Source organism: Adiantum capillus-veneris, chromosome 26 (genome assembly GCF_014529385.1).
Source record: "Adiantum capillus-veneris isolate H3 chromosome 26, ASM1452938v2, whole genome shotgun sequence".
NCBI classification, from domain to species: Eukaryota; Viridiplantae; Streptophyta; class Polypodiopsida; order Polypodiales; family Pteridaceae; genus Adiantum; species Adiantum capillus-veneris.
The window spans coordinates 135,964,168-135,982,011 of record NC_140956.1 but is presented as its reverse complement, the minus strand read 5'-3'; positions in this window follow the sequence as shown (position 1 = coordinate 135,982,011).

The window sequence follows — 17,844 nt, the reverse complement described above, 5'->3', positions numbered from 1 at the left end:
GTCAAAATTTGACTTTTAAAAAAAAACTCATTTTTACTTATTTTTTACTTAAAACTCTCTCCCAACAGATATATATATATATATATATATATATATATATATATATATATATATATATATATCCAAAAATCATTTTTTGTCCCTTTTTTTAACCTACAAGTCTAAAAAGTCCACTTTTTCAAAAAACTTTTCCCCCAAAAGGTAAAAAACACTTTGTTCTCTCCTCCTCCTCCCTCCTCTCCCTCCTTGCCCCTACCTTCCTCCTCCTTCCCAATCTCTCCCTCCCCCCTGCCCCCTTCTCTCCTCCCATCTTCCTCCCTCTCTCTCCCCATCCCCCTCTATCTTTCCATCCTTTGCTTCCTCACGCAACAGCTGCCATGGTGCTTACGGACATCACAAATTGTTTGATTCCACCACCACGTACTCCCCCTACCTTCCTCTCCCTCCCTGCCCCTACCTTCCTCCTCCTTCCCAATCTCTCCCTCCCCCCTCTCTCCTCCCATCTTCCTCCCTCTCTCTCCCCATCCCCCTCTATCTTTCCATCCTTTGCTTCCTCACGCAACAGCTGCCATGGTGCTTACAGACATCACAAATTGTTTGATTCCACCACCACGTACTGCCCCTAGCTTCCTCTCCCTCCCTGCCCCTACCTTCCTTCTCCTTCCCAATCTCTCCCTCCCCCCCTCCCCCCTTCTCTCCTCCCATCTTCCTCCCTCTCTCTCCCCATCCCCCTCTATCTTTCCATCCTTTCCTTCCTCACGCAACAGCTGCCATGGTGCTTACGGACATCACAAATTGTTTGATTCCACCACCAGGTACTTCCCCTACCTTCCTCTCCCTCCCTGCCCCTACCTTCCTCCTTCTTCCCAATCTCTCCCTCCCTCCCCCCCCCCCCCTTCTCTCCTCCCATCTTCCTCCCTCTCTCTCCCCATCCCCCTCTATCTTTCCATCCTTTGCTTCCTCACGCAACAGCTGCCATGGTACTTACTGAAGGAGTACGAGCGGAAGTGCGACGTGAGAGAGAGTGCGAGAAGAAGAGCACGACGATATGGTGAACTCGCTCTACTGTAATGTGTAGAGCATAGTGAGTTCTTATTAGGTTTTTACAAAAGAATATGTGTACATACCTGGCGGCCCGCCCACTTACCTGGGCGACCACATTGGGCTTTATACCCCAACAACCTCCCACTTAAAGTCCAATGTGGTACTTTAAGTGTGAGATAAGCTACTATACAAGCTAATATACAAGAGATGTAGAGAAGTGATGTACTACCCTACACCTAACTGCTTGCAAAAATGCGCAAAGCTCTCTGAGGGAAGTCCTTTTGTAAGTAGATCAGCAGGATTTTCTGTGGTGTGAACTTTGACAAGATGAAGTTGCTTATCCTCGAGCATTTCCCTGATGAAATGATACTTCACATCCACATGCTTTGTCTTTGAGTGATAAACTGGATTGTGAGCCAATTGTATAGCACTTTGACTATCACAATATAACACAGGCATCTCTTCTTTGATTCCCAAATCTGTTACTAGTTGATTAAGCCAAATTGATTCTTTGCATGCCTCTGATGCTGCAACATATTCAGCCTCTGTAGTAGACTGAGTAACACAATCTTGTAATCTAGAACGCCATGATACTGCTCCACCAGCCAATGTAAAGACATACCCTGACGTAGACCTTCGGTTGTCTAAGTCACCTGCATAATCTGAGTCTGTAAAACCCTTTACACTTAGCTCCTGATTCCCATAGCATATACGCATACTCTTTGTAGATTTCAGGTATCTCAATATTCCTTTCACTGCCTCCCAATGTTTCTTGCCTGGGTTTGACATGTATCGACTTACTACTCCCACTGCAAATGCAATGTCTGGGCGAGTAGAAATCATTGCATACATCAAACTACCCACTGCAGACGCATATGGAATCTTATCCATTTCAGCCTGTTCTTCCTCAGACACATGACAATCTTGTTTGCTAAGTTTCACATATGGTGGCAATGGAACACTCAATGCCTTTCCCTTCTCCATATTGAAATGTTGCAAAACCTTGTCAATATACTCTGTTTGAGATAACCAAATCAACTTCTTTGATCCGTCTCTCTCAATGCGCATACCAAGTATATGACTTGCCTCACCCATGTCTTTCATGTCAAACGATTTTGACATCTTTGACTTCAAAGCTGAAATTTCTTCCAAGTGCTTGCCAGCAATCAACATGTCATCCACATACAAAATAAGGATCAGCCAACTGCCATCCTTAGCCTTCTTTGTATATAGACAGTGATCGAACTCACTACGTTTGTAGCCTTGAGAAAGCATAAACTTGTGGAATTTATGGTACCATGCCCTCGGTGATTGTTTTAAGCCATAAAGACTCTTTAACAACTAGCATACCCAATCTTCCTTGCCTTTCTCAACAAACCCTTCTGGCTGCTGCATGTAAATTTCCACATCTAAATCACCATGCAAGAACGCGGTCTTGACATCCATTTGGTGCAACACCAAATCTAATATGGCAACCAATGCAAGAAAGCATCTCAATGTAGTCATCTTGACCACCGGAGAGAAGACTTCATCAAAGTCAATGCCTTGTTCTTGCTTAAAGCCCTTGGCAACAAGCCTTGCTTTGTACTTTGGCTGACTATCATGAGCGGTGATCTTATACCTGTAAACCCATTTACAAGGTAGAGCCTTTTTGCCATGTGGTAATTTAACTAGCTTCCATGTCTTGTTTTTATGCAGAGCTGTCATCTCTGACTGCATGGCCAATTGCCAATTCCCAGAGTCCTTCATTTGCACTGCTTCCTTGTAACATGAAGGCTCATTGCAATCAGTCAACATGACATAGTTCATAGATGGAACAAACCTATCAGGAGGTCGCGTGACACGTCCAGATCTACGCACAATAGGTGGCTCAGGCTCAGCCACAACCTGTGGTTCCACTCTATCCTGTCCTTGCTCCTCTTGAGCCCTGACATTTTGTCTTGCACGTGTAGGTCCATCTTCTTGGAAGATAACTCTTCTAATCTCCTCAACCCTCTCTGGTTTAGAATGATATTTGGATTCATTAAAGTGAACATCATTGCTGCGGACAACCTTTCTGGATTCGGGATCCCAAAGTCTGTACCCCATCTCACCAGAATTACCATAGCCTAGAAAGATGCACTTTCTACTCTTTGGCTCAAGTTTGTTCCTAAATTCCTTTGGAATGTGAGTATATGCCTCACAGCCAAAGACTCTGAGATGCTTGTATGAGGGCATTTTGCCTGACCATACCATCTCTGGCACTGAATCCTTCTTCAAAACCTTGCTAGGAGATCTATTTACAAGATGAATAGTTGTTGATACAGCTTCAGCCCAAAACCCATTTGGCAATTGTGCATTAGACAACATACTTCTGACCTTCTCTTGTATGGCCCTATTCATCCTCTCAGCAACACCATTTTGAGGAGGATTGTAAGGAGCAGTAAGTTCACGTTTTATACCTTTTGACTCACAAAAGTCCTGAAAGGCCTTTGAAACATACTCTCCACCATTGTCAGTGCGTAAGCATTTAAGCTTCTTGCCACTCTGATTCTCCACAAGTGTCACAAACGTTTTGAAAACACTAAACGCTTCATCCTTATGCTTGAGAAAGTAAACCCATACTTTCCTCGAGTAATCATCTATAAATGTCATAAAGTAAGAAGCTCCCCCTAGAGATAGGTTAGGCATAGGTCCACACAAATCACTATGAACAAGTGCCAACTGTGTATCTCTTCTACTGCTTCTATGCTTATGTGGCTTCTGTGTTTGCTTACCATACAGACAATGTTCACAGAATTCAAAATCATTAAATGAAAAGCCAGGAAAATAGCCAGAACGAGACAAGATTTCCATTCCCTTCTTGGACATATGTCCTAACCGGCTATGCCACAAAGAAACGTTCGGCTGCTCGGTTACATTGATTACATTTTTAGAGACATTTGATACATAAATCATGTAAAGTCCTCCAGAATTTACTCCATGTGCTACTGTCATAGAACCCTTGGATATCTTCCACATGTTCTGTCCAAAAGTGGTGACGTAGCCAACATCATCAAGTAAACCTGTGCTAATCAAGCTCTTTGTAATTGCGGGAACATGTCTCACATTCTTCAGCGTGAAAGAAGAGCCATTCTGAAACTTCAATTGAACATCTCCAACACCTAAGATCTCACATGTCTGCCCATTGCCTAGCCGAACATGATCTTTAGTGGTCACATAAGAGGTAAACCACTCCTTGTTTGGAGACACATGAAGTGATGCCCCTGAGTCTATAATCCAGTCACTCAGTGCATTTCCATCAAATGCTGTAAGAAGAGCTGAGTCCATTGTATTCTTCAACAAGTAGATGTCTCCTGACACTAGACTGTCATCCTCTGCAACAGTGTTTGTCACATTTATTTCTTGAATCTTCACTGAGGACTTGTTCTTCTCACCATGGTCTTCAGCTTTCTCTTTTCCTTTTTCTGCTTTCCATTCTCTGCAGTCTCTTTTCATGTGACCCTTCTTGCCACAATGGTAGCATTCTATGTCACTCTTGCCTTTAGCACTGCGGGACTTGCTACGAGACCGATTCCTCTTTCCACCTTTGTACTTTTCTTTGGTCCTTCCCGTGACAACTAAGGCTGTTCCTTTGCCTTTGTCCATTGTCTTTCTATTGGTTTCTTCAGTAAGCAGACTTCCTTCTACACCTGCTATGTTCAAACCATCTGGAGGTGCAGAATTACTCAAAGTTGTGCGAAAAGTGTCCCAAATTTCCGGCAATGTGATCAACAGGAACATAGCTCTAACAGGTTCATCAAACTTGACACCTTGAGCTGACAACTGACTGTAGATTGTGTTGAATTCATTCAGATGATTGGACATAGGTGTCCCTTCTTTCATCTTCAAGTCAACAAGCTTCTTAAGCCAGTATATCTGTGAAGCTGCACTCTGCTTCTCATAAAGATCACTCAGCTTTAACCATACTTGATAAGCCGACATCTCGTCTGCTACATTGAAGTAAACGCTTTCTGCCAAAGTCAGCATAATGGTAGAAAGTGCCAATTCATCCATTTCGCTCCATTCATCTTCGTCCATATCTTCTGGTTTTATCCCCTTGAGCTTTATAGGTTTTATCTGCTTCTTTTGTACCAACACGTGCCAAATATGCTTCTTCCGCAATGGGAAATTGGTTCCATCCATCTTCTTGATATTGTAAAGAGCAGTGTCCTGTGATCCAGCCATAGCTACGCTTCACAGTGGTTTACTTTCCTGGGAAAAATTCGACAGAGTTTCCCCTGTAAACTGACCTCTGAACCAATATCAACCTGTCAAATGAACCAAGAAAGCTTCAGATTCTGCATAAATTTCGGCAGAGTCTCCTTTGTAAAATGGCTCTGGTGTACTTAAAAAACAGACCAAAAAACAGCTCAAAAAACATTGTCTCTCTAACACTGTAAGCTGCGGGTAAACCTGTCCTGCACCTGTACTGTCTCTCACTCTCCTGTAAGCATAGACTGTGACAATTCCTCAACGGCAGTAAAGCAAAGATGCAATCCCAACTGTCTAACTCACAGTCAATACATCCTAGCTGCCTATCTAAGGGTGCTTGAGGGATCGCTCCAAGACCTGTATCACCGAAATGATCTCAACATTCAAGAATCCCCCAGCTCAACAAACCTCACTCAACCCTCAACAAAGGCTGCAGTAAATCTGACAGTACATAGACTTCCCACAAAGTCATACATCCACAAATTTCCCACTATATGCTGTAACCGCTGCGGCGGTTGTTTGCTGCGTGACTCACAGCCAGCAAACCCTCAACAAACATACATCATCTCGCTTGGTGTTGTCGCGTAAGTAAGACTTCTCAGCAATTTTTTCTTAAGGACTTCCAAAGTGCTAGTATATTACATGTGTATTTAACTCCTTGGTTGAATCTAACAATAAATTGTCTTTGGTTCTTTTTCTTTGAGATATAAGTTTGTAGGAAAATCTAGATACATGAATAAATGTAACTTGGTTTCATTGCAAAAACTTGTTTTATCCTACTCAAACAATCCGTATTCCAAGAGATCTAAACACTAAGAACCATACCAAGGCTCGAGGTATGATTTTTTGCTATACATTCATGCAGTGATTGTTCTATTTCTCGTCAAAGTTTTCTTTCTTTCACTTTTGCTACTAACCCAATACCAATGGCCCTCTTCATACTTGAATTATAAGATGATGCTTTGCCTTTTCTTTAAGAATATTATCATATCTCAGAAGGCTCCCATATGGCCTGCTTACTAATCATATATTTTCATTGGCTATAACTCCAAGAATCTCTAAAGTTACTGATCTAGTGATGATTCTAAGTATGTATATCTAGAATTCTCATTCTGGGTTTGATCACTAAGTTCAAACAAGTGGGATCATTTGTGATAAATTTCAACAATACCATTGTAAGTCCCTCCTTCTATTGGTTTTCCTTATACAAACTCACTTTGAACATTGAAGTGATAAAATACTGTAAACATTCTATAAGATTCTAGGATAAGTGCTTTCCTTGTTACCCAATCAAATATTTAAACAAACATGTGATTTCTATTCCTTAGTTTTTGTGCACATTGGCTCTCTAAGTCCAAGACAGGGCCAAATCCTCAAAGAGTCTACCCATTCCATTCACAAAAATTAGCAGCGATACTCATATTTAAGTCATATGGTTTTCTTATTAATTTGGCTACTAGCTATATCATCAAAGACCCTCAAGGTATGTAATTTCTTGGTGAATTTTAATCATATGTATCTAAGTACCACATTTGAATTGTCTTCCATCATTAATTCCTTCTTTGTCTTAAAATTATTCATCATGAACCATCTCTCACAACATTAGCTTCTATTGCAATCTAGTGATTTAATATACTACTGGATAATATCACGTTCTTTAATTTCTTGTAAGCTTCTTTTTTTGCATATGTACCTAAGGGAAAAACTCAATCAGTTTGCAACCACGAAGAATTTCATTGGACAATTTTAGAGAGAATAGCTCTTTTCCTTCCTTACATTGTCTTATGTGCCATGAAAACAAACTATCTCTTAATTTATGGTTTGTACTTACATTGACTAGAATTACTCTAGAAGTGCTTTGTCATAAAGCTCTAAAACTAACCGCATGAGCAAAGGTTGTTCAGAATAATTGAATAATTGCATGAGCTAAGTTTGCTAAAGATAATCAAAACCATTTTGTATATACTTCAATATTCCAACCTACTTCAATTTGGTGTCAAACAGGTAGTAAATGTTTTGTTCTTTATGCCTTGCATATAGTCCATTCGCTGCATGCATATAGATCCATCAATTTATGCAGAGTGAAAATGCTCATCCTGGTATAGATCCATTGATTTAGGCAGCACAAGTGTAGATTTGCCGATTTATTTAACGCAAACACGCATAAAAGATTGACCAAGTTTAAACAATATAAGTGTATATACATCGGTTTACAAGCAACACAAGTGTATATTCTGTTAACTTAAGGTAGCACATCTCATTGGTTTTGATTTGAAAATTTAAGTAGTAGCGATTACAAAATCATGTTGCAATGGTTGGCCATTACTTCCCCTAGTGTGATTTTGTTACCTAGGTATATAATGGAAAAAATTAGGACTTGGATTGGTTTTATGATCATATATTGTAAACATTTTTCATTGAATTAGATCTATAATTAATGGGATTTGATTATTAAACAATGATTGTGACCAAGAATATCCCGATACTCTAATCAATAAATGACATATATTGTCTATTCTTGTGGTATGAGACACTAGAATATACAATATGTGGATGAAAACATGCATAAGAAGATGCATTTATTTGACTTTCTAAGGTTTTATTTTGATACATGATATTTTTGGCACATAACTTTGATTTTTAAAAAAAGCATGATTCACATATAAATAACATAGCAACTGAGGACGTTTTCTTTCCTAACAGAGAGGCTTGAGGTATGTAATAGAAATTGATAAATATTAATTTATTGCACTTGGGAGGTGGCAAAAACATAAGTGATTTATTATGGACTATACAAAAGGAAAGCAGGTTTTATGGATCTAATATTATTGAAGAGCTATTTCCCATAGTGGTGCCCCCAAACAAAATTTGGCAAAGTGAGAGTATGCATTGATTACAAAAAGCTGAACGCTCAAACCATCAAGGACCCATTTCCACTACTATTCACAAATATGATACTCAATGAGATACCTAAACATGAGATGCACAACTTTCTATGTGTCTATAGTGGATATAACCAGGTAAAGACACACCAAAATCTCTTCCATTATATTAACTCACGTAGAAAGGATTCAAGTCCATATGGTCCCTTGCATGTGAAATGATCTTTTAGAATCTGAAAAACGCTATTAGCACCAAGCTAATACTTTGTTATCCAAACTAGGATGTTATTTTGCATGTACATGGTGATGCCTCGGGCATGGCAATCGGTGCAATTTTGGCTCAACCAGATGGGCGAACTGATTTTCTAGTATATTTGGTCAGTAGAAAGTTCAGTAACATTGAGCAAAGTTGTTCAACTACCAAAAGGGAGGCATTGTGTAGCATTATTTGCTAAAAGATTTGGTCCACTTCGATGTTGAACACTGGGCTTTACTTTATCTGATTAATAAGGTTTTCATCATGTTATAATATATGTGGTAGTGATGTGTGTGAACTTACTTATGTTCGTTTGGGCATTTTTTCCCTCTCTAGGAGTTTTTTTCCCCGTGCATTATATATACGTCCATCATTCTAGGGCTATCTTATCTTTCTATTGTGCACTAAGCACTATGCTCTCTATTGTGTGCCTTGAGATTCATCATCTTCTCCAAGTTGTGTGTGCATTCCTGTAATCCTAATCCCAACAATTGGTATCAAAGCAGGTTGCATCCTCTTAGGCATAGATGCCAGCATTGTCAGCAACTACTTGCTCATTTTCTCCAATTTGGGTGAGCTTTGGTGAGCATGAGCAAGTCAATTAATACTTTGGGTAAACTCGTAGAGCTTATTTTTCTCAGAATTTTGATTCGGGCTCATTTTGGCCCCCATTGCTAAAGATTATGCAAGAGGAAGATGACATGGACACTTTCCTTGCTAGTATCAAGGATATTTATGAGAAACTCTTTTTTGCAGGCGAACACATTTATGATAGTTCGCTTGTGTAGACTAGTCTAAATGCATTGCCAGATTCTTACCACACACTTTTGCTACTTGGAGAATTATGACCCAAGGAACCCCTCAAGCTATCAAGCTTGATGCATTATGCACATTTTTGTTGCAAGATCCACTTTCAAGAAAGAACACGGCTAAACAACATACAATTGAACATGCTTTTGTTGTTGCTCAAAGAAAAGGTGACAAATGTATCAACTTATCATGGTTCTTTAGTTAATGACAAATCACCTATTCCTAATACTTTTGTTGGAAGCATATCATCTAGAAATTTTGGTGAAAATGGAAAAAAGAAGATGTGTTACCATTATTGCAAGGCTAATGATCACTTGATAAAGCAATGTCCTAAATTGAAGGCAAAAGAGGCCAATTATACTCCCATCATTCTAGGGCTAACTTATCTTTCCATTGCACACTAAGTATTACACTCTTTGTTGTGTGCCCTAAGATTCCTTTGTCTTCTTCAAGCTGTGTGTGTTTTCCTGCATCTCTAATTCCAACAATTGGTATCAAAGCAAGTTGCATCCTCTCGGGCTTAATCGTCAGCAACTCCAACATACGCCTACTCAATTTCTCCAATTTTTGTGAGCTTTGGTGAGCGACAGTAGTTCAACAAATACTTTTGCCAAGCTTGTAGACCTTGGGCTACTTAGATTCTTTATTCGGGCTCATTTTGGCCTCCATTTCCACTGCAATCACTGCTCACATACAATTTCATTGATTTGTGTAGATTTTCTATCAGTGCCAATTTTTTGCATAAAATGTTCCTTGGAGTCTTCTATGATTTTTGCTATATAGAATGTGTTGTACCCGCTTTATTTCTCCTCTTTATGTGTTCAAGATGTTTGTTGGATGGGGACAATCACCCTATATGGGTGTATATGATGCAACATGTCCTTATGTCAAAGGGTGTTTGGAATATTGTGCAAGGCATTGATGTACATCCTGGTTTTAAGGATGTAGGCCTCAGAGGGTGCACCTTTAAGAAAATTCATATAACATTGCTCAAATGGTATCTGAATAAACCCTTTACTTACATGCTTAATGTAATAAAGTAACCCCTAGAGTTATCCAGTTTTCTCAAGGGGTTTCAAGATGTCTTTATTGACGACATCCCTTGTGAACTACCTCCTACGAGGCAATGATGACCATGCAATTGAACTCCTTCCAAGAAGTTCACCGCCTAATAAACCTCCTTATAGAGTTTCTCAAGCTCAACAAGAGGAGATTATGCGGCACGTGCATGAGTTAGTTGAGAAGGGCATGGTTAGGCCTAGCTCATCTCCATTTTTCTCACCCGTGCTATTAGCGCAAAAGAAAGACGGCACATCATATGTGTGTCAACTATAGAGCACTAAATAGGATCACTATCAAGAATAGATTTCCCGTTCCAGGGTAGAAGACCTATTTGATAAGCTACATTAAGGGTCCACCTACTTCAGTAGGATTTGACCTAAAAAGTGGCTACCATCAAATAAAGATAGTTGATCAAGACATTGTAAATACCGCATTTTGCACTACGTTTGGTCTTTACAAACATATTTTCATGCCTTTTGGCTTGAACAATGCACCAACCACATTCAACCGCTTGATGGAGAAGCTATTCATACCTCACTGAACCTTTACTGGAGCATTCTTTGATGATATCATCATCTACTCTAATTCACTAGATGTACACAAGCAACACCTCCATGTAATATTTCAAGTCTTAAGAGAGAATAAACTTTATGTTAATCAAAATAAAAGTGAGTTTTTCTTGCAAGAGATTCAGTATTTAGGTCACATTATCTCTCAAGATGGCATCCAAATGGATCCATCAAAGTTAGAGGTAATAAAAGGATGGCCTAAACCAAAGAATTTTCATGAACTAAGAATCTTTATAGGTATATGTGCATACTATAGACGCTTCATAGAGAAGTTCTCACTAATAGCAGGACCATTACATGACCTAACAAAGAAAACGTTAGGTATACATGGTCTGCCAAGGAGAAAATTCTATCAAAAAGCTTAAAGAAAAGCTTATCTCTCAACTTGTGCTTACACTATTGGATCTAATGTGACACTTGTGGGGATTGCCTTGGAGTTGTTTTACTCTAAGAAGGGTACGCCATAGCCTATGAAATTCAAAGGCTCAACCCTATTGAGCAAGCTCTAGGCATATATGAAAAGGAACTCCTCGTACTTCTACATGCCTTAGACTCATGGAAGCACTTATTTATTGGGGACTCCTTTCATTCTACGGACGGATCACCGAACCCTTAAGTACCTCCAACAAACAAATGCAGTGGGAAAATTTCCTTTTGCAATTTCATTTTTATATTGCTCACGTTGCTCGCAAGCATAATCAAGTAGCCAATGCACTCTCAAGGCGGCCGAGAGTGAATGCGGTTTCCATAGCAGCTCACAATGATGTATCTTCTATGATAGATGAGTATGCTATTGATCCCAATTTTTGAGATGTGATTTGAGCCCTTGCACTAGGGAAGAAAGAGGAACCATTTAGCTTACAAGATGGTTATCTTCTCTATGGCAATAGACTATGCATTACTAGCTCACTACGTGAGAAAGTAATGTATGAATCTCATGCTCCTCCTTATGCGGGGCATAGAGGCATTCAGTCTACCCTAAAAGGGATTGAAACATATTTATATTGTCCTACCATGAAATCAAACATACAAGAGTATGTTTCTAAATGTGTGGTATGCCAAAGGACAAAGTTTGATAGAGGGAAGCAACCTGGATGGCTTCAACCTTTTCCAATCCCTAATTCACCATGGGAGACCATAACCATGGATTTTATCTTTTTATTTCCTAAGTCTATCCATGGGAATACGGGAATATGGACGATAGTAGATAGGTTCAGTAAACAAGCTCATTTTATACCTGTGAAAAAGACTATCAAAGCCCATCAAATGGAAACCCTCTTCATTTCACAAATCTTCAAGTACCATGGCTTGCCAATGTCCATAGTGTTAGATAGAGATCCTAGAATGACCAATAAATCTTTGGAAGGGTCTCTTTGAAAATTTAGGGACAAGGCTAAACTTCTCTTTGGCCTATCACCCACAAACGGATGGCCAAAGTGAAATAGCTAACCTAACAATTCTTGATCTACTAAAAGCCTATCTAACGGAAGTAGATCAAAGTTCCCAATGGGAGAAGTATTTACCCTTAGTGGAGTATGCCTACAATAACATTGTACATACTTCCACGGGAAAATCACCTTTTGAGGTAATTGAGGGAAGATAAAAAAATCCCCTGCTACTTGAGGTACACGAGAAGATCTTTGATGCAGATGAGTATATCCGAGACCTACAAGAATCTTTCCAAAAGATTAAGGATGCTATCTCTATCTCACAGCAAAGGCAAAGGGCTGCTGTTGATAAGCACAGAAGATCCCAAGACTTTAAAGAAAATGATTGGGTCTTACTTAAATTTCCCAAGGCTCGATTAAGGCACACGACGGGCAAGAATCCTATGGGACACCAAAAGTACTATGCTAAGTTAGCAAAAAGGTACTATGGTCCCTTCCAGATTCTTAGACCAATCAATGAGATGGCCTATCAAATCAAGTTGCCCAACCATTGGCTCATACAAAATTATTTTCATGTGAGCCTAATAAAGCCTTACAATGAAGAGCCACCTCAAGAACCAACTATTGAAGACCCACCGGAGATCGAGGACCAAGAAGAGGTAATGCAGCCCGAGTCCATTCTCCGACATGAAGACAAGGTATTAAGAGGCGGTAAGACTATCAGACGATATCTTATTAAATTTAAAAATTATCCTTTTGAAGATGCTAGATGGATGCAAGGCATACAATTAAACGATAACCTAAACCTCGTCAATGCTTACAATGCTTCCCTAGAGTAAGCAAATGTACAAATGTTTAAAATGAACAAAGTTTTAGTCTTACAAGACTCTCTTTTACTTTATTGTGCACAAATGTGAAGTAGTATGCATGCTTAGATCAAGTTTGCGGAGACGATGTCTCCCAAACACCAAGTAGAGCTGTTCACTCTACTATGGAATATTGATAGGACTAATCTGCAGACATGCTTGTGGCAGCCTTAGGCTCTCAAGTGAAAAATGGATTAGTCATCCATTCTGGAACGATGTCGTAGGGTAACATAGGGATCCTCTACCTGCTAGAAAAAGGACTAATGAATAGGCTTTCTCCTCTCTACCCCATAGTCGAGGACGACTATGATTTCAAGAGAGAGGTAATGTCATAATAGCTAATATCTAATTCTCCTAAATGATTTTCTCATGTTAAACTGATCATTTAATATGGGGAAGTGCCAGGGAAGAAAAAGCTAGAATATTGGTTAAGTAGGCAGATCGACCACAGTAGGAATCCAAAGGAGGGAAAATAGGGATCCAAAGGGGAGGCCATCTGCAAAAGACCAATGTGCAACAATGGGCTCCAAACACCTTAGGGTTCATCTTATTAAGACTTCCAAAATGCTAAGGTTTCAAAATTCAAAGGTTGTGTCCAAAGTTCAAACACTAGGGAAATTGGATGCTTTGTGTGTGTACCAAAAAGTCTTCAAAGGTCTTACATAGGAGGGGGAGAGCCTTGCAAGTAGGGAATGAGAGAGAAACACACACACACACACACACACACACACTCACAAGCTTCCTTTACACAAATGGAATGAGGGACACATGTCATCTCCCTAGCCCAGATGCCCACAAGGTGCACTCAAATCCTATTGGATGGCCATGGAGGTGGACCAATGAGAATTAGGCTAGAGTAAATCTAGTTTAATTAATTTAAAAACACTTAATAAAATAACCAATAAGAATCAAGCTTTCTAGAAGACTATTGGCCAAGGGGTCCAATGAGCATTCAACAACCCAATGGCTTGCCTGATTCCTATTGGCCAGGAGACAAAGGGGTCCAATGAGAGTTTAGTTACATTAATTAATTACCTAAAGCTATCACAAAAGGGAAAAGGGGGACACATGTCACAAGACTATCACTTATGCTACTCAAATCCTATTGGCTAAGCTTGGAGGGGTCCAATGGGAAGCCAACAAGAAGAAATAGCATGAGGGGTTGACCAAGAGAGAGAGAGAGAGGGGGACTGAATTTCTCAGGCATTATTCCACACACACTCTCACAAGCTCATGTGTGAATCAAGAAGACTCTCTCTCTCTCTCTCTCTCTCTCTCTCTCTCTCTCTCTCTCTCTCTCTCTCTCTCTCTCTCTCTCTCTCTCTCTCTCTCTCCTTCTCAAGCTTTAATGGAAAGCTTATCACCTACTCCAAGCTTGTGAGAAGGGAGGCCTACACCAACAAATCTTGGCTTTGTGATGCAAATCCAACTAGGAGCCAAGCTTCAATGCATGCTCATCTCCTCTACCATGCTAATTACTAAGCTATGCTATGCTAGTATGAGTTATTATATGAGGAGATGTACATCTTTCTCGTAAGACTACTCCTTCTTCCTCTCTATCTACTCTCATACCCTGCTAGCTCTCACCATCTTCGAAGGTGTGTGAGGTCTTGGGTCTGAGACTATGAGGGAATCGATGTTGTGTTTTATAAGTGTTTTGCATAGTGCTTGAAGCTTCCATCTTCATTGCACTAGCTAGTTATTGAAAGAACACAAAGAATTGTATAGTAAAATGTCTCTCTTGATGGGGGAAACCTATAATACAAAGCCTTTTGGAGGGGGGACCGGATCCATGTAAATCCGGTCCTAAACTGTTGTCAATAGCTTAATTTCTCTCTCTTTTGAAGTATTTTTCATGCCTATCTAACTAGGTGTTATGCTTTTTGTTGCTCTCTCCACCCAAGCACTCTTGTTATGCTCATTAGGAATCTACTCTAATGAAATGCTCACTATGTTCATGCTATTTTTCAATACACACAAGTTACTAGGCCATTAAATGTTACAACAAGGAGGTCTTCATAGCTACGGTTGAGTTTGTATGGCTCAGACGCCTTATGGCTGATTTGGGTGTTGGACAAGACACTACCAACACTATCTACACTGACAATCAAAGCTCATTGGCAGGTGCGAGGAACCCAATTTTTCATGCTCGCACAAAGAACATTGAGATGCATGACCAATATTTCCGGGAGAGGCTCTCAGTAGGAGAGATCATCTTGGCTCATGCCCAACATAGGACAACCTTTCAAATATTTTGACAAAGGCATTGTCTTGTGACAAGTTTGAAGCTTTCCGCAACTCTTTGGGATTACTCCCCTTTGTGGACCAATCGTTACCATATACATGTGGTAGTGATGTGTGTGAACACACTAGGACCGGCGGGGCATTTTTTCCCTCTTTAGGAGGTTTTTTCCCCCGTGCATTGTATATACGCCCATCACTCTAGGGCTATCTATCTTTCCATTGCACACTAAGTAACACACTCTCTATTGTGTGCCTTGAGCTTCCTTCGTCTTCTCCAAGCTATGTGCGTTTCTCTGCAACCCTAATTCCAACAATTGGTATCAGAGCAGGTTGCGTCCTCCCGGGCTTAGTCGCCAGCTGCTCGAGTACACGCCTGCTCACTTTCTCCGATTTCAGTGAGCTTTGGCGAGCATTCGCAGGTCGACAAATATTTCGGAGCTCGTAGAGCTTGGTCTACTCAGTTTTTTGATTTGGGCTCATTTCGGCCTCCGTTTCCCTACAGGCAGTAGTGCACAGGCTATTTCGTCATTTTGTGTAGAATTTCTGTCAGTTTCGTTTTCTGCATAACAGATGCCTTATAGTCTTCTATGGTTTTTGCTATATAGCACGTGTTGTGCCCGATCCGTTTCTCCTATTTTCAGGAATTTTTCACATCAGGTGCAACATTTACCATGGTTGACAACAACAACACAGATGTGTTCAAGATGTTTGCTGCTGAGGACAGGTTGGATGGGGACAACTACCCTATGTGGGCTTATATGATGCAACATGTTCTTGTGTCAAAGGGCATCTGGACATAGTGCAGGGCATTGATGTACGTCCTGGTTCTGAGGATGTAGGCGATGTTGAGGATGTTGCAGGTCTTGCTGCAAGGATTGCTGCTGTTAGAGTTGTTTTGCCTACGGCAGAACAAGCTCGTTGGGATGTAAAGGATGCGCAGGCTCATGGATTGATTGCCTTGTCTGTGAAGCGCACCATTGTTCCTCACATCTGTTCAACAAAATCTGCAAAATAGGATTGGGATATTCTAGCAGGTCTTTATGCAAGCCGTAATGAGGCTAAAATTGCTTTGCTGCGTAAAGAGCTGGAGTCAAAGATTATGCATGAGGAAGATGATATGGACACTTTACTTGCTAGTGTCAAGGATATCAATGAGCAACTTATTTCTGCAGGTGGAGTCATTTCAGACAGTTCCCTTGTGCAAACTGTTCTTGATGCCTTACCAGATTCCTACCAGACTTTTGCTAGTACTTGGAGACTGATGACCCAAGGAAATCCTAAAGTTGTCAAGTTTGATGCATTATGCACATTGCTGTTGCAGGAGTCACTTTCTAGAAAAAACAGGACTAGGCAACGTGCAGTTGAACATGCTTTTATTGCTTCTCAAAGAAAGGGTGGTAACAACAATGCAGCCACTTCTTATGGTTCTGCTGCGAGTGGAAAAAATTCTGTTCCTAATGCTTTTGCTGGCAGCAATTCTTCTGGAAAGCTAATGATCACTTGATCAAGTCGTGTCCTAAGTTGAAGGCCAAAGAGGCTAAGAAGAAAGAGGGTGGTTCCACTACAAATGCTGGTTCCACTACAAATGCAGCCATTGTTGAGTCTTCTCTGAAAGGAGACTGTAATGCTGATGTTGATGCAGAATGGGATTTTAGTGCAGAGTCCACTTACAATCCTGTTGTCCATGATGCATGCTTGTCAGTTTCTGCAAATTCACATGTGTGGTATTTTGACAGTGGTGCTACAAAGCACATTACCTCACATCGTGAATTGTTTACCTCTCTCGAGTCTGTCCCTCAAGGGAACTCAGTCACTTGTGCCAACAATGCCTCTTATCCGGTTCAAGGTGTTGGAAAGATTGTGCTCACTGCTGCAAATGGCAGTTCCTTCACACTTGTTGATGCACTTTATGTACCTGGAATCAAGAAGAATCTCTTGTCTGTATCCGCACTTGCTAGACTTGGACTTGTAGTCAAATTTGTGGATGACAGATGTACATTTCATGATCTCAGTTTTGGTGATGAAATTGTTGCATTTGGCCTTTTGTGCCGTGGGCTGTATAAGCTCACTTTGTATGACAACTGTGGACAAAACTTTGCAAATGCTGTTGCAGATTCAAGGGCTATTTCAGATGAAAAACTTTGGCATGCACGTTTTGGTCATCTGAATTTTTCCAGTTTGCTGCGTTTGCAGAAATCTAATATGGTTGCTTCTTTGCCGCCTCTTGAAGCACCTGTCAAACATGTTTGTGAAGGCTGTGTTTTGGGTAAGATACAACGTTCTAAGTTTCCAAAGGATGGTTCAGTTCGGGCCACATGCAGGTTGCAGCTTGTGCATAGTGATGTTTGTGGGCCCATGCAAACTCTGTCCTTGGGCAATTACCTGTACTTCGTGACTTTTATTGATGATTACTCCAGGCATGCATGGGTATTTTCGCTTAAAGCGAAGTCCGAAGTTTTTATGTGCTTCAAACAATTTCTGGCTATGGCT